This window comes from Podarcis gaigeae (assembly GCF_964106915.1).
Source record: "Podarcis gaigeae genome assembly, chromosome: 3".
NCBI classification, from domain to species: Eukaryota; Metazoa; Chordata; class Lepidosauria; order Squamata; family Lacertidae; genus Podarcis; species Podarcis gaigeae.
The window spans coordinates 50,505,910-50,529,649 of NC_139680.1; the positions used below are offsets into that span (position 1 = coordinate 50,505,910).

At 38.3% G+C, this 23,740-nt stretch overlaps 1 protein-coding gene and 1 long non-coding RNA gene across 13 annotated transcripts in view; one reads left to right on the forward strand and one right to left on the reverse strand.

Annotated features, from left to right (window-relative positions):
* Positions 1-23,740, forward strand: part of ARMC2 (armadillo repeat containing 2) — a 90,605-nt gene that overhangs the window by 17,423 nt on the left and 49,442 nt on the right. For 7 of the 10 annotated variants that reach the window (XM_083731143.1, XM_083731138.1, XM_083731139.1 and 4 more), the window contains exons 2-3: positions 13,770-13,816; positions 20,913-20,971. The gene's annotated coding sequence lies outside the window, so the exon portion shown is untranslated. The remainder of the gene's footprint in view (positions 1-13,769; positions 13,817-20,912; positions 20,972-23,740) is intronic. The other 3 variants (XM_083731126.1, XM_083731141.1, XM_083731132.1) reach the window with 1 other exon arrangement.
* On the reverse strand, positions 1,969-22,940 carry LOC310841034. Of its 3 annotated transcripts, none has more exons than XR_014562276.1 (6): positions 22,879-22,940; positions 8,971-9,066; positions 8,721-8,863; positions 3,517-3,578; positions 3,033-3,141; positions 1,969-2,616 (listed from the first exon to the last, which is right to left on the reverse strand). It is a non-coding gene; the product is annotated as an uncharacterized lncRNA (long non-coding RNA). The 3 variants fall into 3 exon arrangements; XR_014562277.1 differs by lacking the exon at positions 22,879-22,940 and adding an exon at positions 22,653-22,865 and having other exon boundaries at positions 8,735-8,863; XR_014562278.1 differs by lacking the exon at positions 22,879-22,940 and adding an exon at positions 22,653-22,865.

The following is a 23,740-nucleotide window of genomic DNA, read 5'->3' on the forward strand; positions in this document are numbered from 1 at the left end:
GAAACAAAAACTCAAATGCAGAATAGCAATTTTCTCTCTCTTTATTTTTCTGGGTCCACAATGCCTACATTTGTCTGCAAACAAAATTGCTGGACCAAGACGACATGCATGCCTGATGATCAAGAAAAGCCTGCCTATCCTACATTAGGGAGACATTGTTCAGAAATGGTGCATCCTTTTGTAAATATTGCCCATGTATTGGTGCCAAGGTTACTGTCAGTTCAGGTTATGTGTTGAAGAAATAAAAACAATGCACGTGCTGCCTGAGGGAAACTTTTAACATGTGCCCCAGATTTAAAAAGGGAGTAATATCCTTTCAGCGATCCTTCTGTTCACTCCGGCCTAATATCCCTTAGTGCCGGATACCTTTCAATCGTCTTTTAGATTCGTTCCTTTTGCTGCTTTCTATTGGGCAGTCAAATTTGTAGTGAAAAGATGGCAACTGTAATCCGTGTAAATTTGCTACCCGCTCCAAGTCACAGAAATGCGACATTTCCTATATAGTCCCACCGACCATCCCTATCTGAGTTTTCATGGATAACTGGACATTTTATATTTATTATTTATTTAGATCCTCTGGCAGCTTTAACACTGTCAAATTGAACACGCATATGAGAAAGTGGAAATTTAAAACAGGTTCCACATGAAGTATGTTTACAAACGGTGGGGGCGTTTAAGTTATATTCAGAGTAGACCCCAACAACAACAATAACAACAACAACAAATATGTTGCCCATCTTACTGTGTTATCCCAGTAAATATAATAAACAATTAAATTAGGTCCATTTTCAATGAGTCTACATACATACATACATACATACATACATACATAATTTCATTTGTTTGCCACCTTTCCATAGTTAAAACCATGCTCAAGGCAGCTTACAACATGAAAAATATATAATTACAAACATAACAAAAGTAGTCATAAACAATAAATAAAACGTTAAAAAGTAAACAATCAAATTAAAACAATTTCCACATTAAAAACACAATTTCCACATACATTTCCGCATAATAAATCTAAAATAAAGATAAAATATATCAATAATAGCAGTAACAACACCCCTCCTTCACCCAAAAACCCCAACTTCCTTCTAATCAATACCCAGCAGGCTCAGCTTTTGTAGCTGGAGTCAGTCAGGGCTCTGCCTTTCTAGGACAGGTGGAAAAAGAATGCAAGGCAGGGAGCAGGTCTTCCAGCACTTGCAGTCAATATGGTACTCTGAGTAAAACGTAGCTGAATGCTACCCAGAGCATCTGAACATCTTTATTTCCCCATTTGTCATCCTTTGGTCAATGTCAGTGAATACTTGAGTCAATGTCACCACTACAAAATTGGTTACAATAGTGACTACGGAAAATTAACTGTTAAAATGCTCTCCCTTTAAAAAAAAAAAAAAGCAAGCTAGGCAACAATTATTCATTAAGTTATTAATTCCATTTCAACCGTGTTTGGTTTTCCCTCTTAGAAAGAAACTGAAACCCGTTTGTTTCTGAAAGCTTTTAATGGTTGTTTGACTGACCATGTTGCCACCTCAGGCTTTAAAGCTTACTTTATTATATATGGTGTTGAATGGCTGCTTTTAATATAAATGGCTGTTTTGTTTTTTGTTTTTGTACACTGCACTGTGTGCAACTGCAGAGGAGTGAGATACATGAAATATTACAATTACAGCAACTTCTTTCTTCCCAGTTTAAAGGGCGGGGGTGGAGGAGAGAAAGAAACATTGCTTGTGTGACTTGAAGATAGCAGTTACAAACGTCATCCTACATAGGTTTCCTTAGATATTTCTGGACAAGATCAGGTTTTATTTTCCAGGTTAAAATATGATCAACTGGAAATTTGTCATCGGCCTTTAATGAGGACATCTAAAATACCACCAAATTTTGTCATGTTGTTTATGTATTTCTTTTGTAATAAACAGAAGTGTATTAATTGTCACTCCCATAATTTGCCAACTTTTAGAAACATTTCAGTTCTTCTGTTTCTTCATCTTTAAGGGTTGATTCAGTCGTCAGGTAGTGGTTCTGACTAGTACTCTGACCCTAAACATTTATATCTCTGTATTTTGTCAGGGATGTTAACTAGCTTTGCTAACATCCTGCTTTGTGTTCATTCTGAGCACCTAGGCTGATGTAGTAAAGCATAGCACTGGACTTTAGAAAGTCAAGATTATTTAATTTGAAACAAAGAACAAAAAAAGAGTTTCCTCATCAAATAACATTATGATAAAAATAACAATTCAGCCTCTTTCTCCTGAGCCAAATCTGTGCTTCTCGGTTTTCTAAGCTTTTGCTCACTGTAGCATTAACAGGACGAGGGAAACCTTTCAGTTTTGTGTATAGTTACATCCATGACAGGGAATGGCGAAGTTCACCACTGGCTTCTAACTGTTCACCAAAAGAAATATTGGATGGGAGGACTCTTGTGAAATAAAATAGTTCACATTTTGTTTTTCTTCTTAAATTTCCATTTTTATTCATATACATTATTGTATGCAAAAATCCGTTATTCCTCACTTCCCTTGTTTTCTCCTCTGTTTTTTTTTTTAACCAGCAAGTAGCGCAGTTTTAAACACTAGAAAATCATAAAACAACAATAATAATACATTGCTAACCATAAATCTTACATTGCTAACCATAAATCTTGCTAATACATTGCTAACCATAAATCTTGGACGCGGGTGGCGCTGTGGGTTAAAGCCTCAGCGCCTAGGGCTTGCCGATTGAAAGGTCGGTGGTTCGAATCCCCGCTGCGGGGTGCGCTCCCGTTGCTCGGTCCCAGCGCCTGCCAACCTAGCAGTTCGAAAGCACCCCTGGGTGCAAGTAGATAAATAGGGACCGCTTACTGGCGGGAAGGTAAACGGCATTTCCGTGTGCAGCTCTGGCTCGCCAGAGCAGCGATGTCACGCTGGCCACGTGACCCGGAAGTGTCTTCGGACAGCGCTGGCCCCTGGCCTCTTGAGTGAGATGGGCGCACAACCCCAGAGTCTGTCAAGACTGGCCCGTACGGGCAGGGGTACCTTTACCTTTACCTTTAACCATAAATCTTAAGAGCCAGGCCTTGATAGAATCTGCTTATTATGGATATTTCTGTTTTGGCTGAAATCTTTGAAGGGGTTATATTTTGATTGATTTCTGTCAGAGAATGGAGAAAAAAATAACTCTTATACATTAAGATACTGAGATGTGTACCAACTAATATTATTGACAAGAAACAGAACAGACAAGGCATGGTGGCTTGCCAAGGCCCTCACCTGAATAACCATTATTTTTCTTACAGAAAAAAATATTATTTAAAAAAGGCTACTAGCCCTAACTTAAAAACAACCCAAACCCCAGAGTTAATACTTTGTGTGTTTCACCCAATACTTTGTGTGAAATAATGTCTCGTAAATAAATAAGCAAGCAAGCAAGCATGCTACGTGCAAAGTGCTAGAATAAAATAGATGTATATAATAAGAATGAACAAAGAATCTACACAAACAATGTTTCACCTGAACAATATTTTACCTATGGTAAGGAATGCCATTAGTTTACGTTGGTCCACTGTTTCCTGACAGATTTCTCTCCGCCTGTGAAGAGTATGAAGAATATGGCACATCTGTACAACATAACAAATTATTTTCAAACAGATCAAAGCAGCACTTTGAATGAAGCCTGGATGCCAGTGTGAAGAAGCCCAGTAACTCTTGTAGCATGCCATACATTTGGGAGTCAGGTTGATGCATTCTGCACTAGTTCCAGCCACCATGCAATCTTCAGCATAGACCCAAAAGCGACACTCTCTTTCAGGGACCCTGGGAAAGCAAAGGTGGAGTGCTGTGCAAAAACATTCTGCAAAATGTGGCTTCTGTTGTTTGTTTTCCAGCAACTGGCTGCCATGAAGCACCTAATGTGACATTGATTCTGCTGAACCGTCTTGGTTAATGGATTATGTAACTGAATTCTCTGTCATTCCCCACCCCCCCATCACATACATTTAAACTGATGCCTGTATGACAGAACGAATACGACTGAACATAGGAATTTCATATTGATTCAAAATTGCTATAATTTATCAATCACTGGGTCATAACTTTATATATTTACCCCACTCTTTGGTAGACTTTGTTCCTATTTTTAGTTGCTTCTTTTTACAATCACAGATTGGTAAGTGTTTGTTAATCTATGACATGAAAAACAAAACAAAATCTTGTGCTATCAGGTATCCCAAGCTGCGGGGGGCGGGGGGGGGCAGGGCAGGATCCTCACCTATCTACAATTCATGGGACAATTATAAGGAGAAAATGATCCTGGTGTGTTTTGTTATTTGCTGAAAAAATGCTTTAAGAACTTGTTCTCAATTTTTATAATTGTCACACCATTAACGAAACCTTAATTCGTATCAACCATATAAGGTTAAACTGAGTAATCAATCAAATCTGCATAAAAGTGAAGGGGAATAAAATGAGTTTTAAAATAGAGCATCATATATCAGTTATTTGCGGATTATGTATGTATGTATGTGCCACACAATAGATACCCGTGTGGAAAAAAACAGGGATGAGCCTGCTGCCTGCAATTTTTACAAATACTTGGATTTAAAATATATAGTTTAATATATTTTAAAATGCATCTCCTGGTTTAATAAAGAGCAGCTCTTTAATCAAAAGGTTTTATATCCATGAATATAACCTAATTGACTCAAATGATACAGCCCTATTTTTTATTTTGAATAGGATTTGCATTAGCAATGTAATGCAATTATCTTAGGATGTACCTTTACATTTTTGTAGATCAGATTTTTAAAAAAAGAAATGATTTGGTTTGGTTTGAGCAGAGTACTCTTTACAGCTTCCGCAAAACTCACTGACAGTGTTAAAACAATAGTATAATTGAAGTGTCATCATTATGAAAATAGTTTTCTTTCAACTTCATTTGTTGTAGTACTAGTAAGATTACCACTCTTCAAGGTGGCTATAGTATAGTAGCATTTTGTCATTCATTTAAATATATGCAAATTTAAAGTCACCCATTACCTAGTACTGGGTATTTGAAAAGCCCTCCCTCAAAAAAAAATTGCTAAAAAAGATGAGTAAAGCAGGCCAAGACACTCTACATGTTACCAACCTATTAAAAAATTAAGTACCAGAAGAAATATTAAATATGAAACATTGTGTCTTGGCCTGGTATATTTCCAAGAGAGAAATCAATATACCTTTATTTAATATGCAAATTTCAATCTCTTGAAGGATCCCCATATGCTTTATTATGCCAGCTGAATATAACTATCCTAAAGTGCAAGATGCCGAAGCAAAATGAGCTCGTTGAAGATGTCCCCCTACAAAAAACCAATTACCATCAATTATCTTGACTCTGCCATCCAATAACTATTGCACTTCATAGAAAAATGTACGGTTTAAAACAAGCTATGATGGAGGCATTGTTAAGTCGCTGGAAAGGCTCTGAAGAATAACGGACCATGATAATAATATTGGGTGGGATCTAAAACAATTAGAAGTTCTGCATTCCAAATGGGACTTTATTTTTTTGGGGGGGGTCTAATAATTTCTAGTTCATCTTCAAGTCCATTCTTTTGCATGTATTTTTTTTTTTTACACACATTTATACTTTTTAATCGTTCATGGATTTTAAACAATTCACATTCCTCCCTCTCTCTCTCTGTATGTGTGTGTATGTTTCAATGCTTTCTTAGTGTTCTAAAGTATATTTTATACTTCAGCATTGCATCTTGTAACATAGTGAATGGTGAAACATATTGCCGACGATCATTTGGATGAACACAAGATGAAATGAACTAGTCAGTTTTATAAAAGGATGAACTGCATCTGGAACTTGTTCCTTTTTTTGGATATCATAACACAACCCCTTTTAAAATGAATTTCCCAAGCTCTGTTCTATGTATCTAAATTCATAGGCGCACCCAAAGTAGGTCTTTGGAGACACGGGCAATTACGCTTTTGCTAAGTAAGTTTGCCCATCCTTCCAGCTACATTCCAGCCCTTCTGACACCACAAGACAGGAGTGAGGAATCTGTGGCTCTCCAGGTGTTTGACTCCCAACAGCCCTAGTCAGCATGGACAATGCAAACCCTCCAACATTCCTCAGATGAAAATAAGGACATTTCTTACTCCTCCCCAACAGACCCTCCTCAACACCCCCCCTTTTTTTGTTCCCCTCCCTGCAGAACATTTCCTATCAGAAGAAGGGTGGGTGCCATTACCAATGGGACACAGCCCACACACCCTCCACTGTCCTGAGAAAACTCCTTAATCCCGCTTTTATTCTTTGGTAGGGTTACAAAAAGAAAAACATACACCAACAAATAAATTTTAGAAAAGAAGATTAGATGTGGATGCACAAAGCATTCTTTAATGAAAAACCAAGACTCTACCACTCCTTTGTTCCCACCAAGGGTGGCCCTGCCCTCTGCCTGCCTCTCAGAGTCAGTGGGGCTGGGCCTCAGTGGCAACAGCCTCTTCTCCTCCTCATCCGCTCTCCAGCAGCCGCTACAAGCTGCCCAAGGGAGGAGGCCAGCGGCGGTACAGTGGTACCTTGGGTTAAGTACTTAATTTGTTCCTGGGGTCTGTTCTTAACCTGAAACTGTTCTTGACCTGAAGCACCACTTTAGCTAATGGGGCCTCCCGCTGCTGCCGCGCCGCCGGAGCCCAATTTCTGTTCTTATCCTGAAGCAAAGTTCTTAACCTGAAGCACTATTTCTGGGTTAGCGGAGTGTGTAATCTGAAGCGTATGTAACCTGAAGCGTATGTAACCCGAGGTACCACTGTAGTCCTGGAGAGGCAGTGGGATGCTCCCTCACCACCACCGCTGCTTGCGACAAGCCCCAGCTCACCCTCTTCTCCAAGCTCAGCAGCAGCAGCAGTGGCAGGGGAAATAGGGACAGTTCGAGATGAAATCAGAAGCCGGGATGGCTTTCTTAATTCCAGGATTCCCCCTGGAAAATCGGGACACTAGAAGGGTACGGACAACGTTCAGGAATTATGGGAACTGTAGTCTATCAACTTCTCCCCATTGATGCACTATAACTTAGTTATCTTGGTGGATGTTTTAATTAACGGTAACCTTAATATACCAGAAGGACAGATGCAGCCAAGTATGTAGAGAAGGACTGAATTCAACAACAATGCACAACAATGTTTATTACAGCATTATATTTAGAGGTTGTTACTGTATGAATTAGCACACTTCAAAATAGATTCAAATGCTTTGCTGCAAATATAAATACTACTGTAAACAAAACAGAAAAAAGCTATAAAAAAATCATGGTAAATGATTTTTTTTTTTAACAACCCTGATAGCAAGAACAACCAGAAACTGTAGTGGGGGGAAAGCTAGGCTTATGTAAGTGTGGAGTTATCTAAACTGTCACTGTAGGAGTTGAGGGCAGGGAAATAATGAAATATACACACATGCTGGATGAAGTTTTGCTGCAATTAGGTTGCCAGATCAAAATTTAAAAGCATAGCAGACTGCCAAGCTGAAGTCTCTGTGAAGTTCTATGGAGCTGGAAGATTTTAAAGTAAGGAGGGATGATCATTGCATTTATGGAGCTGTGCTGTTCTGGAATAAGGAAAGTCCTTTAAGTAAGAGACATCTGGCAACCTTAAATTACATGATATGTATGTAGACCTGACCTTGCTTCAACTTTCTAGCGGGCAAGGAGGCGATTTTTCTATATTTATCTGATGACGTTTGAGTCAGCTTGGGCAGACTTCAGTAAGAAAAAATGTTTAAAAGCACTTCAAAAAGATAAGATCAATAGTTATTTTTAAGCATTATTTTCCTGTTTTTGCTGGCCAAAACTTCCAGAGTTGCAGAGGATGATCATTTATTTTTTATTTTATTTTTTAAAAAAAACAAATTATTGTTCAATCAAAACTTCATCCTCAGCTGCTAAAATACATGGCTATCACCACTTCTGAAACTGTACTATGAGCATTCTTAAAAGCAATAAATTAAACCAATACTACTATTCAATTTATTTTAGCCTATCTGTAAGCATATTTTATCTGCTTCCATTATTTTGCCTGTAATTTGTCATTACTAAAGAGTGTAATCCACATTGCATTTTAAATTATAGAAAAGCTCCACTTACATTTAATAGATTTGGATGGCACCTGGCATTTTTGCATCAGATTAGTCATTGTTTTTCCTTGCAATCAGAATTTCCTTGTACTTGAAATATATTTGGATTGTGTCCATCCTATTAACACACAGCTAAATCTGGGGACTCACTTGAAAGCTCCACATTTCCGGTGCTAATCATGATGCTGATGCAGAGCGATAAGTACCTATCTTAAAATACCTAACTTTTAAAGGAATCCTCAAATCAGGGCGAATAGCATGAATCCATTAGTTGGCATGGGCAGTTGATCAATGAATTAATCACAGCTTTAGCAGATGGATTTCTGTTCCAGTTGCAATCAGAGATGTAACCCTTGCAGTGGTGACAGCCTACGAACACCTCATGAGTCACACAAGTTTGATTTCCCAAACAGTGACATTATATTGTATACTTAGGAGAAGCTAGTATATTTATAAAATAACTGCAAAACATCATTTGCTTTGAGACATAGTACTAACTGATCTATATATTTATTTACATTAACTATTAAAACAAAGTAACTGCTTGACCGAACACTTTTAATACATTTTCATTTCAAAAGCAGAGAATCATAGTCTGAAACAACTACCTTTCAACGGATACGTCAGGATACACTTGCACTGCGATCGTACCAGCACTGTATAACGATGAAGTGCAGTGATGTCTATTTTAGCCATATCGGAGGGGGGAGTATGTTGCCGAGTAAGATGCTTCGTATTTTGCTGCTGCATTCTGCAGAGCAAATCAATTTTTAGCTGTCCAAAACGTTTATTTCTGAAGAATTGGGAAATAAGCATATGGCAAAAGTGACCATAGCAAAAGATGACTCGTTTAATCACCTCTTCGTTACAAATATCCAGAATTCATCTCTTGAATCCCGTCAATATGAAGTCTAACTCCTCAAGAACATAAGATTCATCTTCCAGATATTCAACCTAAGGTCGTGTAAAATGTAAAACAAAACAAAACAAAACAAAAACCCCGTAAAGAAACAAAAACATGTATTTCGGGACTCTGTAAGCTTACTCCTGTACAGTATATCAGAGCTACTAATATTTACTACCACTGTTAAATTCAACAGTGGTTTACAAACAGTACTTGCTCCATCGTATTTAGCTGTATTTAGTGCAGCAAAATCTGTTACTTCAGAATTTGCCGGTATTGATTTATTTAGACTGTAACCTTGGGCACAGGGACATAATCTTTTAATTATTATATATATTACTCATGCCCCAAATATATCTGTATTTACTCTGACATATATCCCATTGAGTTCCGTAGGAATAGGGAAAAATCTTATCCACAATTACCTAGGAGTAAGCTTTACTGAATATAGTGTTGTCTACTTCCAAGTAAACATGCATACAGTTGCACTGCATGTTTAAAATTGCAACCAAAGGTGAATAAAATAGTCAAGAGAGCTAGAGGACTTGTTTTTAGAAAGCATCAGATGGTGCTTTTATGGTGCACCTTTACACTCTATAAAACAATCCCAACAAAAATGTCTTCGAAGCAATGGAAACTTGTGTCAAGCAGCATATATTGCATTTAGATTGCATCCATCACATTATGAATTGGTATCTCCTCACTTGTATATAGTATAGACTGTACAAATTAATCTAAGAATTGAGGAGTGCTCCTTTATGAATCAAGGAAATCCTAAAATATTTAAATTATTCTGTTTGTATTCAGAGGTTTTAGAAGTCAAGCTGATGAGCAAGAATATAGTTAACCATCCACCTTCCAATCTATTTACTTTTAATGTAAAAGGTCTGCCTTTTATACTGTTTATCCATGGTTCAGTTGTACCGAAGCAACTGTCTGGCTCGAAGCAGCAGTCTAAATGTTCTGCTTTCTTTCTGCCTTCAGTTAAGTGATTGAGAAGTAGTGAGAAGTGGAATGATTTATCCAGACTTTTAAGTGACTTTTAAGATTTACATTTTTCGCTCAGGCCTCTGTGGCCATAACAGGATACATATACTATTTCAAGAGTATTGAATTCTCCTCCATATCTAATTTTTGTGGCTCTATCAATTGCATCTATACTGCAAAAGGAATTCCCTGTGAAAGCCTCATAAACTCCAGCAAAACTGAGTACAGTACATATGGATCCTGCTCCACTTTATCACACTGCAATTGTCAAAAGCCTCATTTTTACTGTGTGCCATTTTGCTACAGAAACCTTCGGCTCTGGGAATGGTGGAATCTTATTTTCAAGGTGTATCTTATATATAGGAAATGTTGGTCCTAAACAGGTTTTATTTCTATCCAACTGTAATGGGACTTGGGGAACTACTCCAGGGTATCATCACTGCAATATTTGTTCAGCTAATTTTGTTCAAGGGTGCTAGGAATATTAACACGGAAATAGTCTACATCATACAGAATCCTTGACATTTTAAAGGTAAAAGCGTAGTCAGTTGAACAATAAGACTAAATAATTTACAACCAATTTTTTTAAAAAAATAATGGATTTAATATTTAAGTTTATATTCCAGTTTTTAATTAATGCACTAATCCTAAATATCTTCCCACCACTGTCTATTAAGTCACCTCTCTTCCCTCCTTCGAATCTGTCAGCACTACTCAACTTTTCTACAGATATTTTACTAGCACACTCTGTCCTCAGGGCTCCTCCAGACATCCTGTTTATCGAGCATTCACCCACATTTGCTTACACAAAGCTTACATGGAGGTTAAATTCTGTCTGGTCTTTATTGAGAATTTGTTCTATTTGTTTGCAAGGAGGTTCTATGACAATGAGCATTCATCCTGAATACATCCCAATTTGCTTGTGCATCTTCCTGCTAATCATTCATTCACCCCACACTTTGTAGTTTCATTTCCCCATCACTTTCTTAACTGCAAAAACCAGGTTTTTTAAAAGTGAATTTGTTGCGGCAGAGCTCTTTCACCTACTTTAGCTGTGCAAACCTAGATTTCGTGTTCACTTCAATCCCTCCCTTGAACTACAGATAGTCTGGAGATGCTGCTATTCTTTTGCCTGCAGTCATCACTATTTTATCCTTCCTACTTTTGCTTATCAAGTCCTGCCCTTTCCGTTTCCCTCTGTCCTATCTGTAAAAGTCTTCTTAACAGACAGTGCAATGGTCCACTGATTCTACTAAACAAATGCTAAATAGCAGCAGTAATAATGATAGTGCCAGCACCAGCACACTTATCCAAACGTTGCCATTTATACACCCATTGGACTAGCACTCTAATTAAGGAGGTAGCACAGAGGGGCACCCTTCCGGGCCTTTCTTATACTATTCACGGCCTACGTGAAGCAGAAGACTCATGTGTCTAAATAACGGTTTTAATAGCTCTTCCTTTATAAAAACAGGGTGGCTAATAAAGCAAAAACCATGCCATCAAAGTAGAGATCTGTGAATGCAGCACCTGCCTCCCTTGTTACATTATATGCATGATGGAAGAGAGAAACTCCTCTTCCAGCTCATAAAATGGAGCACAGGTCAGGTGAGTGCATAAACCAGGCCGCAGCTTATGGGGTAAGAACTGTAGCTCATTGGTAGAGCATTTGCCTGAAACTCTGGTGCACTTCTGTTGGTCAGTGCAGACAATGTGGAGGTAGATGGAGCGTTGAGCCAACTCAGTATAAGTTAGTTTCTTGCATTGGTTGTATAATTACCGTATTTTTCGCTCTATAGGACGCACCCAACCATATGATGCACCTTGTTTTAGAGGGGGAGAACAAGAAAAAAAAATTCTCTCCCTCTCTGCGCAGCACCCCTTCAGCAAAGCGGCAGCCCCTTCCATTTCTCCTCCCGCTTGGCTGAAGGGGTGCTGCACAGAGAGGGAAAGCTGCGCTGCGCCTCTCCAGCGAAGCAAAGCCAGGAGAGTGAGAGGGGTCGGTGCGCTCTCCAGGCTTCAGTGAAAGCAACGCAAAGCCTCCGGAGCGAGGTGGGAGCGCTCCCACTGCGCTTCAGAGGCTTTGCGTTGCTATCGCTGAAGCCATGGAGCCTGCATTCGCTCCATAAGACGCACACACATTTCCCCTTAATTTTTGGAGGGGGGAAAGTGCGTCTTATAGAGCGAAAAATGTGGTAAATGAGAATAGCAAAATCGTCACCATTTGTGAGGTATTCTTAGGCAATAATTCAAACACAGCCTTTCCCCGCAAACTGGCGTCTGAATATTATAGGACTATAATAATAATAGCAAATAATAATACTTTTATTATTATTTATACCCTGCCCATCTTGGTGGGTTGCCCCAGCCACTCTGGGCAGCTTCTAACACATATGAAAACATAATAAAACATCAAACATTAACAACCTCATGATACAGGGCTGCCTTTTCTTCCTTATGTGAAATCTCAGCTTATCATAGCCACTGAACTGGGATGAGAAAAAGGGCAGGGTCTTTTGATTTGCTGCTTCAGCAAGTGAAATATTAAGACAAGATGGATGAAACGCTGGGCTTGCGCAGTAGCCCTAATTTGGGTCTGGTATTGGCCTTTCAGGACATTACTGCCAGAAATGCTGATAACCAGATAATAGAAGGTTTGGGTAACAGAAATGAGGTTTGGATCATGGAAGTCCCAGTAGTAATGAGTTCCGATATAAAAACTAAACTGACGCATTAGTTGCTGGTGCTGAAAATTTATTTTGCAGAACTACTGGGCTATTTCCATCTATAATGTTTTTAATTAATTCAGTCCTGATCAGTGAATAAATTAAACCAAGACTCACAACAACCCTTCTGAAGTCACATTTAATCTTCACTCGTTTCTGGAAACTGTAAATGGGTTACAATGCTACACAAGTTTCTCCTTGTATGTTTAATGAGCATAGGTCCTCCTTGATCCCCTTCTCTCCAAGCACGTACATGCATGCACATCACCAGTATAATTTCCATGCACAAGTTCTGAACGCTGTGAATGAGAAGTCCAGCATCTTTTTAGTGAAAGCGGACTGCCACCTATAGGTGTAAGTTAGGCTTAGCAAATAGGCTCTTTTTTGGGTAACAGGCCCTTTATATATACTATGATAAATTCAACTTAAAATTGTTATAATAGGATGACACAATCCTAATATGAATGTAGTTGCATAGTATTGTTTTATATGCATTCTGCTCTTCTATCCATTAAAAAAAACCTAAACCCTTTAGGAAATTATTTCTACCTGCAAGATGGGTAGAAAAGCAAAAAAAGGGTTAAAAAGAAATGTGGTATGTTCATTTTAAGAAGCAAAGCAATGTTTTAGTTTCATTATCTAGGCAGACCATTGATAGTAGACAACCTGTTATTTTGATAAAAAGAGTGTTGTAAAAATTGATACAATATTACTTTATAGCATACCTATCTGTCTATATTGTTGCCTATTTATCACTTACATAACCATAATTTTAGGCATGCATTGTATTTCCATTAAATCTGATATGTGTCCAATGTATCGCAACAAGGTTTATTAAAGATAAACAGCTACATTCCTTTCTTTTGTTCTTCATTAAATCTTGGGCTAAGGGTGGGATGAAACGCTTGTAATGCAAGTCTTGGTTATGTAAGACTCAAGGATCACATAATCAGTCTCATCAGCATACACCTTGAAAATGGAAATAGAAATTACAATTTCAGATATAGAACATTTTAGATTATTACTCTTATATTTTGCAGGTCAACATTTTCTAAATCACTTGGATAGATCTTGGAACAGTTAAAAGGTAAATAGAAATCCTTTTTATTTTTACTGTGCAGCCAATGACCTGGTCTATGCTACATGTATTAACATGGACGCTACTGGAGAATTTCTGAAAATTAAAATCATATAGCAAAAGTTGCTATAAATGCTTTGATGGTGTATTTGGTTTTGTGTTGCTCTTTTTAAAAAAAGGATGCATTAAGCTTGATGCATTGAAAAAGAGTTAACAGTAACATTTTCAACTCTCTTACTTAAGAGTAAATGTTGCTGATGGCATCTGACTCGGAATTACTGGGGAGGGGGGAGAGGGAATTAAAAGAAGTGCAGCTTTTATAAAGTTCTAAGATTGCTAAATGACTATTTAATTTTTTTAAAAAATAGTCTTAGTATTGAAAAGGCCCGTTTTAAAATGTCCTGCTTTCTGGGTTTCCTAGTTTACCCTTTTTTCGAAACGTGGTACCTAGAACAATTGGCGTCTTTGTGTGATGTATATATCCTTCTTATTTATATCAAATTATTTAAAATTTATTTTATGCTATAACTTGTACAAGCTTGTAAGTAAATGATCTGTGCTGCAGGATTTGGACGTTGTGTGTTAAACGACTGTCCAAAAAGGAGTACAGCAGTATCCATTTGTGTTAGTTTTTTCCTCCACTCAATTCATGGTTGCTGCAATACATTTTAGTAATAATTTGAACAACATTTCCCAATTACAACAAGTTCAGCAGACATATTTTGAAACAATTCCACCCAATTCATATATTTTTGTTTGGATCTGGCCCACCATCTTTACACTTTGGATAGCAGGATTTACTTTAAAGATTATTTTACTTTGTAAAGTACAGTGTTAACTTTAGAGGAGAAGTGGCCAAAAGTATGAAAAGCCACATCCTTGAGCATTATAATTCTTATTTGTTTTCTAATCTATACAGCAAATGGCCTTCTTGGTAAAACCCTTGGTAAAACAACTGCCAACACTTCCACAAAATATAGAATACATTTGTCATAGTCCAAACCAAAATCAATACATAATACAGTAAGAGTCCACAGTTTTCTGGAAAGGGACAAGATATTTTAAACATCCCCTCAAATACTGGATGAAATAAGGGGTAAAAACCCACTGTAGTACTTACAAAAGAACCTAAAAATTAATGTAAAATTACCGGTATGCTCTGCAATAATGTGCTTTTATGAAATACTGTTCTATTTAATGTAGAAAGAGAATGGCTATGTGGGAGACATATAGGGTGGGTGGAGAGCACAAGTAGAATTTGGCCTTATGTCATTCCATGTTATATAATTAGAAAGCCAACTTTAGAGCCTTCATCCTGAAGGATAATTCAAGCAGAAAAGCGGGGGGTGGGGGTGGGGAAGGGCAAGGGCAAGGGTGCTATATAAAATTTGGAAAGCGATGACCAAGAACATAGTTATATGATATATCAATGAGTGATTGTCTTGCATGGAGAATTTAAAAAGGAAATATTAAGTAATCTTTCAAACTGCTGTTTATTTTTTTATGTCAATTTCATATTTTAATGAAAGAATAGAGGCAATTTCCTCCTTTTTTATAAAATGTGAAAACGCCAGATCATAGAATTTGCAAGGCAACTTTTTAAGTTGTATAGAATTCTGCTAATAGTTTACAACTATATTACTATATAACTATATTACAAAGAAATATAAAGAACAAGTGTTACTATACAGGTAATAAATCTGTTAGTACAGGGGTCAGCAACCTTTTTCAGCTGTTCACCATCCCTCAGACCAAGTGGTGGGCCGGACTATATTTTTTGGGGGGGAATTTCTATGCCCCAAATATATCCCAGAGATGCATTTTTTTAAAAAGCACACATTCTACTCATGTAAAAACACCAGGCAGGCCCCACAAATAACCCAGAGATGCATTTTAAATAAAAGCACACATTCTACTCATGTAAAAACACCAGGCAGGCCCCACAAATAACCCAGAGATGCATTTTAAATAAAAGGACACATTCTACTCATGTAAAAACACGCTGATTCCCAGACTGTCCACGGGTTGGATTGAGAAGGCAATTGGGCCACATCCGGCCCCCGGGCCTTAGTTTGCCTACCCCTGTGTTAGTATATGTAAGAGAGTTCAGGTGTCTCAAGATAAATAAAGTGTAAGTATCCTGTAGTAACATTTGCACTTCTATGCTAACATCCGATTGTCATCAACTAGACATGATAATGCCTATTACGGGACCAAGAGTTTTAAAGCCTTCAAATATCACATAATTCATCGGACAAACATCTAACCAGCAGTCCAGCACAGTAAAATGTGTAACCAAATTAGCAACCCATAAATAACACATCTTAGCTTCATTGGAACTATGCTCATTGGAACTATTAATTGCACAAATGTGTGCTCCCATGAAAAATGTTGCAAGGTTGAATTGCACCATAAATAAGTTCTGGGAGGTTCTTTTATATCATGTGAGTGGGGGACGGAGACGGGAACAACAGCATGTTTTCTCCGTAAAGTCCAGATCTCAAATGTATTATGTAATTCATTGACGGCCTAATGTTTCATTTGTTCGGTTACAAAAGAAAACTACTGTATGGAGAATATAGCTAAAAATCCAACAATAGCTAGAAAAGAAGTTAGTTGCATCACCAAAACGACAACTGGTGGTCTATGAATCGATACATAGACTGATCAGAGACATTTAAGAGGGAATGCAATCACAGACTTGATTATAATACATAATATGTATGTCTATATTACTGGTATCAGGACTTGGGATTCCTCAAGTCGGGATGCCTGTATCTCTAGCTAAGACTAAATTTTATTTTATTATTGCAGAGAAGGAAATGTCCTCCTATAGCCAATAAATGTATGGATTACAAAGTTTCACTGAAGAGTTGCAAGGAAAGTAATTAGTCTTGTAAGAATTCTGTAAGATGGGGAAAGGGGAAAGGAGCTCTCTTATCATGGTATACTCGCTATTCTAATAGGGCACCATTAGCTGTTACATAATCACAACTATTTCTTCCTCTTAGCCTATGTTTATGCCCGGCATTTAAGGTCCAGTATAATTAAATTAAAATGTCTTTGACTAGAAAAAAAATGAATGATGTACTTTTTTGTTTCAGCTCTTTACACTATGAAACAGAAGCCTGATACTTGCTTCGACAAATATTCATGATCTTTTTAAAAAAATTCCTACCAGAGGTAGAGACCTTTACTGATGTAAGATTGGGATCTGTCTGAATGGGGGATGTGTTTTTTAAACTGGCTAAAATTACTGGAAGCGTTTCTGAAAATAAAGAGAAAAAATTACAGTGCTCATCTGCCCTAATATTTTCACACACAGCATAGACTGGTTTGCAGTGTCAGTAACATGCATCTGATCTGTGTCACCTGCTTTGCCATCTGAAAATCAGTCTTGGTGCAGAATTGCTGTGGCCTCCCATTGGTGTAAACTCATCTATTTGAAGAGGCAACATTATTCCATCCTGCAGCTTTTCATTGTTACAGTTGTGTGCCACAACAATGTAATTTATCTATATGGGCTACCACTTGAAGTGTACCACTTTCCATCTAATGCCCAGTCTTTAAGGGCACAGTCTTTAAGGGCACAGTCCCATACTAAAGATTTACTGGACGAGGAGATAAAAGATTTGATGGGAGCTCTATATGCTGGCAGAACACCAGATATGCTGCTGCCATGGGAGATACATTGGCACAATTGTTCAGATACGTTGGTGGAATGGCCAAAACCAGAGGAAGATCATGTTTATGCTCCATTCTAGACTCTCCCAGACTATGCACACCCCGGTCAATGGTGCAACTTTACACCATCCCTAGATCAGGTGCAGTATTTTTTTCATCACACACATTTTATGCTCATAAGGGGGAATTTTGGTAGCAGGAAATTATGAAGAAAGAACACTTTGAACCCTGAGCTTGCAACACATCTGGAAATTGGAGCACATCGCTAACGCTTCTCTAGAATTCCAGACACAAATATCCAACACCAAACTCTACTCCACTCCAATACCCGGGGATGCCAGGACAGAGCACCCACACAGGGTACTCCCGCTCCCATGCCTCCCTATGGGAATATGGGTATCGTCTGAACTATACTGCTCCTACCTTGCAGCAATTAGGAGCAGGATCGCGCGAACACAGGCAAGGCCCTTATCGCGCAGCCATGCAAGCTCTCTGCCGTCAAAGACCAGGTACTCCAACTGTTGCCACTACTGTACTAGCCAACACTCATGAGCATTTTTACCTTGCATTCTCACAGATGGATGAATGGGGCAGAAAAAGCTGTCCCCATTCTCGCAAGAGTTCCACAACAACCCCCAAAGGGGAAGGAGTATGTCTACTCACAGTCAGTGTAGTCTCTCTTCCCCCACAGGGTGGACAGCTAACAGTGGCAGAGCACTTAGGTAGCATTACTCCCTCTTCTCTTTCAATCCCTCACACACTGTGTGTTCAGTATATTGCTTGTTATTTGCTGTGGTGGTGTTCCAAGGGCACTATAGCCATGTCGGTCATTTTCACATTTTCTACTTGTACGTTCTTTCCCCTCTCCTCCAGGTTGAACACACACTAGATATCGTGTCTGAGCGTAAGTGTTCAGAACAGGGCCTTGTCAGTGGTGGCACTACAGTTTTGGAATCAACTTCCTAGTTGTATCTCTGTATCTCTCTCAGATATCACAGAGGTTTTCTTTTGACAGGCTTTTAAATTCAACAATTTAATTGCTAAAGACAACTTCTATCCATTTTTTGGTGTTGTTTGTCCTTGTTTTATTCCAATTTTGTTTTTATGCTCTTAGTGTTTTACTTTTAAAAAATGCTTTAGCTGTTTTGGAGCAGAAAGGTGGTATAAAAATGTAAAGCAAATAAACAATTTGCTTTGGGGAATCCTGTGCATTTAGACAGAAGTATAACGAAGTACTGAGTTAGCATACCAGGTCCAAGAAATTAAAGCCACCAGAAAGTGCCTTTGTTGTACAAGAATCATATTGATTGGATATCATGGTGCATCACAATTGTTTCCACATTTCCATTTCCTTGAATTTCTGTTTCTTGCTTATCCTTTCTTCCAATATCCAAATTTAGACAACAGTCCCCACAATTATAAGTAACAATACAGAAAACACAGAAAGTATTGACTGTTGCTTGCAGATGTGGGGATCATGCCTCATTTAATGTTTATAATGCACACTCTACTTGTGCCAAAATTCAAGGTAGTTACACATTTTATGAAAAAATGAGTAGGACAACTAAGAAGAATGGAAATTCAAGCTTCACTAACTCATTTCCTAGGAGAGGCCATTGTCTCAGAAAAAGGGTATAAGTAAGTTCGACAAAAAATCTCATTCCCTGAAAGGCATAATATCAGAAAGAATACAGTTGTGTGGTAAGTAATCTGAGTCAACATTGCATGCACGCACACAGTAATGCACAGTGCAGAAGGGGCCCTAGTGACATCACTGTTTGCTACCAAGTGTGGTTTGGGCTCAGTGTATGTTGATAATTAATGCCTATTTGTAGCACATGAGAGAGGAGAATCGTCCCATTGCTTTTATGGGAATTTTTAAATCTGCATTTGTTGACTAGTGGAGAAAGATGATGAAGTGAACATGCACTTCATATTTCATCCTGCAAAGTACACGATTCAAAAAAAGAAACAGCCCTTCAGTGCCTCTGATCTTTAATTAAAAAGTCAAGATTCTACCAAAAAATAATATAAAATTAAATATAAAAACTTCTCTCCAGGAAAACAGGAAAAAAATAGCCCGTGGTTCACTTATGCCTATGATTAAATATAGAGAAATGGCAGTTTCTTAGAATGGAAGGCCAGCTAGCCAGACAGCACAGCTTTTCCACAGAATGTTGGGATGGGAAAATGCAGAATGTGTTTATTTGGAAGAGTCTTTGACTCATCTTAATTTTGACCGCCATTCAAGGTCTGTGCAGCTGAATTGTCGTTCTTTGGGGATATGTGCAACTGGACCCAATATGTTTATGATCTTGTGGCACTATTTAAAAAAATAATAATCCCAACATACCATCTGCACCCAAATGCTTGAGGCAGAAATTATTATAAGTTGTTGTACTTTTTAGATCGGTTTATATGACATGGGACAGAATGGATCGATTTGCCTCAGGCAAGAAATCGACACTAGAAGTGAAGAATTTTATTTACAAATAGCTGCCCAAGTATCTCCTTAAACACACTGCATTAGCCCACCTCCTGTTTGGGTCTTTAAGACTTCCCATGCATTCCCCATCTCTGCTCCCCTTACTGAATTGGATCCTAAATACATGACTACTTCTTCCACATTGTCATCTCCCAGACTCATCAATAGTATGTTGTGAGGTCTTCTCTACTGCAATGTTAGAACTTGAAAGTCATTTCTTGCAAGGTTAAGTTAAGGTTAGGTTATTACACTGATATCTCACCAAATGTGATAAAAGCACTAGGAAACATTTAAAGACTTTTTAATGTTATTTAGGCTGGCTTTTGGTGGCAGAAGTTAGGCTAGGTAGGATTTAGTTTTTTATTATGATCCATCCACTGCATTGGCTTCAGTTATATTATATGTTGTTTAATGTTAATGTATTATTACCCATCTGGTGCCTTTGTTCAAATAAAATATGTATCGGAAGTAATTAGGCCGGCCCCGCGCTTCATTGTGCTGCTGCTGCTTCTCTTTCCAAAATCGCTGGTATAAGAGTGCAATAAGCACAGGTGAAGGATAGATATAATGTGGATCATCTAGAAGTGGACTACCCAGCAAAGTGAAAGAGGCCACAACTCTGACCAGTTGTCCAAGGTAGTAAACGTTGCCCGTGGCTGCAATGCTTTCAGTATGAAAAGCAACAACATCGATTAGAAAAATGTGAGACTGTCAGCTCACTCCCAAGTTGGAACTTGTCCCTTCAGAAATGTGGTTAGGAGTGTAGTGTGGCTGTCTTTTTATATTTCCATATGAAGCCCTAAATCTAAAACGTACAAGTTTCTGCATTGGACCGTAAGTTTTGTGTTAACGTTTCTAGTACTTATGCTGACCCATAAATCCTAGAAACATCATTACTGCCATCAGTTGATTTGTTTTAATGTTTGTTTTATTTAGAGAATTTATTAACGAGGAAGTGAGAGCATTATCCAGAGCTGGGTTTATGGTGAGCTGCTGTAAGTATAACCCTATGACCTTGATTCAGCCCTCTGTGGAATCAAAAGATTAGAGGGCCACCATTGCCATTCACAATATGAGGAGGAGGAGGAGGAAGAATAATGAAAAATATATTATTTCTAACAGGACCTCTGAACGGTCTGGCTGTTCTATGAGATTCTGGGTTTCTGATGTTCCACATTGGTTTTGTTCCGCTTCATTACCAAGCAATTTGTAATCTGAGAGTCATTATCCCGAGTTGAAACTAGCAAGGATTCCAACTACCTGTTTCCTTGTTAAAACATCCTAGGGAAAAAACATATTTAGGGGTATCTTGGATTCAACGTTCAATTTAGAAAAACACTTCAAGAAAAATAAAATTTAAGTGAAAAATGATAATTAAACAGAAATGTTTTTAAGCAGTAATATTATCCTTTGCTGGCAAATGCCACTTTCTTTCACATCTGGAAACATGTCTTGGTCATCAAATGAAGCAAGCTAGATTGCCTAACTGCTGTTGCTCTGCCTCTGCTTTTTAAGGGGTTTGTCTCTCAGTCTAGAAAAGCATACCTCTTCCACATCACTCAGTCAGTCAACTATTATCACATAATGCAACAGTCTCAAAGCCCCACATGAGTACCACAGCTTTACCATGTTCACTTAATTCTGAAAGTTGTGTGTGGCAACCAAACAGCCAGCTGTTAGTGGTTATCTAGTCATATTACACTGTTCAGGTTTTAAATATATTTTAACATTCTGTTTGGGAAACATTTATTTTGTCTTGCTTTGAGGAGAGGCCCAGAATTGATGAAATGAAGCCAATAAAAGACAATAAAACAGAAGTAAACATAAGCTTCTCTCTGCCGTTACATACTCAACTAGTTTGCTTGCAGTGCTATATACATGCACTTTTCATTTATAAGCTCTAAATCATCCTCCCAGTTTCTTCTTTTCTGCTTTCTCTAAAATAGTCCACCTATGTTAGGTTTGGATGAAAATTTTGTAAAAGAGGCTTATTTATCTGCTTTGGCTCAATGGACAGGTACATTCATTTTGGCTGTGCCAAACTGTAACCCAGAAAGCACTGCTTACTATTCTGGATTTTTAAAAAACTGCTCCACACTGGCTTTTCCTGAAGCTTCTCTTATGTATAAAAACCCTGTCACGGATTTGCAAGCAGCAATAGCAGCAGCCTGCAAGTCTTTCAGCATCTCTGAACAAGCCAGTACCCTTTTCCCTTTCCTTATTTTGTAAAAAAACCCCAAAGATTTGATAGGACATTAACAGTACATCTAACCCCTCTTTCCCTCCTTGCTCTCAATCCCCGGCTCCACTTTATTTTCCAAACACACAAAGAAACACACACAGGCACAAGTATCCATGTAAACAATGTATTTACCTTTCTTTTCTTTCTTTCTTTTTTTTTTTTTTGCTGCTGCTTCTTTGCATAACATTCATTTTGGGATACTATTAAATCTCAGCCGTCTGCTGAACGCACAAGCCATCTTAAGATGGTTTTGTTCTGCTTTCCCAAGCCCTTCCAAGAAAATTAAAATGGAATAAGGAGGGTAGGGAAGAGACAGCACAAGAGGAGCTACATTCGGCATAAGATTTATGCTACATTTCACTGCCCGGAGGATCCTTAAAAGGGGGTGGGGGCACACACACACACCAGAAAGCAAGGGAGAAAACTGTACTTACATTACTGCACACTCCTGCAAATCTCCTCCACCTTCCCCCTCCCCTTTACAACCTGATAGTACTACACATCGCATTCCTAGTGAGCTCCGTTCTCTGGATACCGAATTAGAACCCCGAGCAAAGGATCAACCACTTATCTCTTTAATCTACGATTTAAAGTACATTAAGATCAGAGCGAAAATAAAATCACTGACATGGCATGAGAATATTATAACACACGACAGACCTTTCATGCTTCTATGTATTTCCCTCCCTTAGTGACAGACGTTTCATTGGCTTCTCGCCGCGGCACGAGCCCTGCCGCTATTGGCTGGCGAGGTCGGGCTTATCCCTGTTGGTAGGCAGAGGCTGGCTGCCGGACTGGCCAATCGTGTGTTTTGTTTCCAGGAGAAACATGGCATGTATAGCTATTTAAATCCTACTACACGGTGATGTAAGCGAGGGGGCTGTTGTAAAAAAAAAGAGAAGAAGAAGAAAAGGGGGGGGGGGAGAGAGAAGAAAATAGGTTAGTAATAAGGCAAACTGAAAGGAAAATCTTGTCAAGCTGAATTATGTACAGTGCATGAGCTAAATCCAACTGGAGACAAATATAAGTGACCCACCACACCTGCATATTGAACCAATATGTTAAAACCCTCTTCTGCAAAGAAATCTGCACAAACACATATGGCCCCTCTATCCCTAATGCTGAGGTAATTTAGAGACATTGTTTTTGTCTCTTGACATAAATCTTTAAAATTCAAACACTTGAATTAATATTCAGGACGCATCCTCTCAAATACTCTGTTGTTGCTGTATATGATTATATATATATATATATATAATCCATGATCTACAACTCGCTTAGGGAGAAAAGCACTTTTAAAATGCAGTGTAGTGCCATTGTTAGAGGGCTGTATTTTTGGAGTAGGGTTATTATTTTAAAGGACTGTCCAAGAACATTACTGCATGGAGTAGTAGGCACAGAGGTTTTATGGAGAATCATTTGGAGTACCATATCCCTTTGACCCATTTGCTATATTCCTTCTCTTCCTACATTCATGCAAGTGGTCAGAGAGATCCATGCAAGCATTCTTCCTCCCCTGACC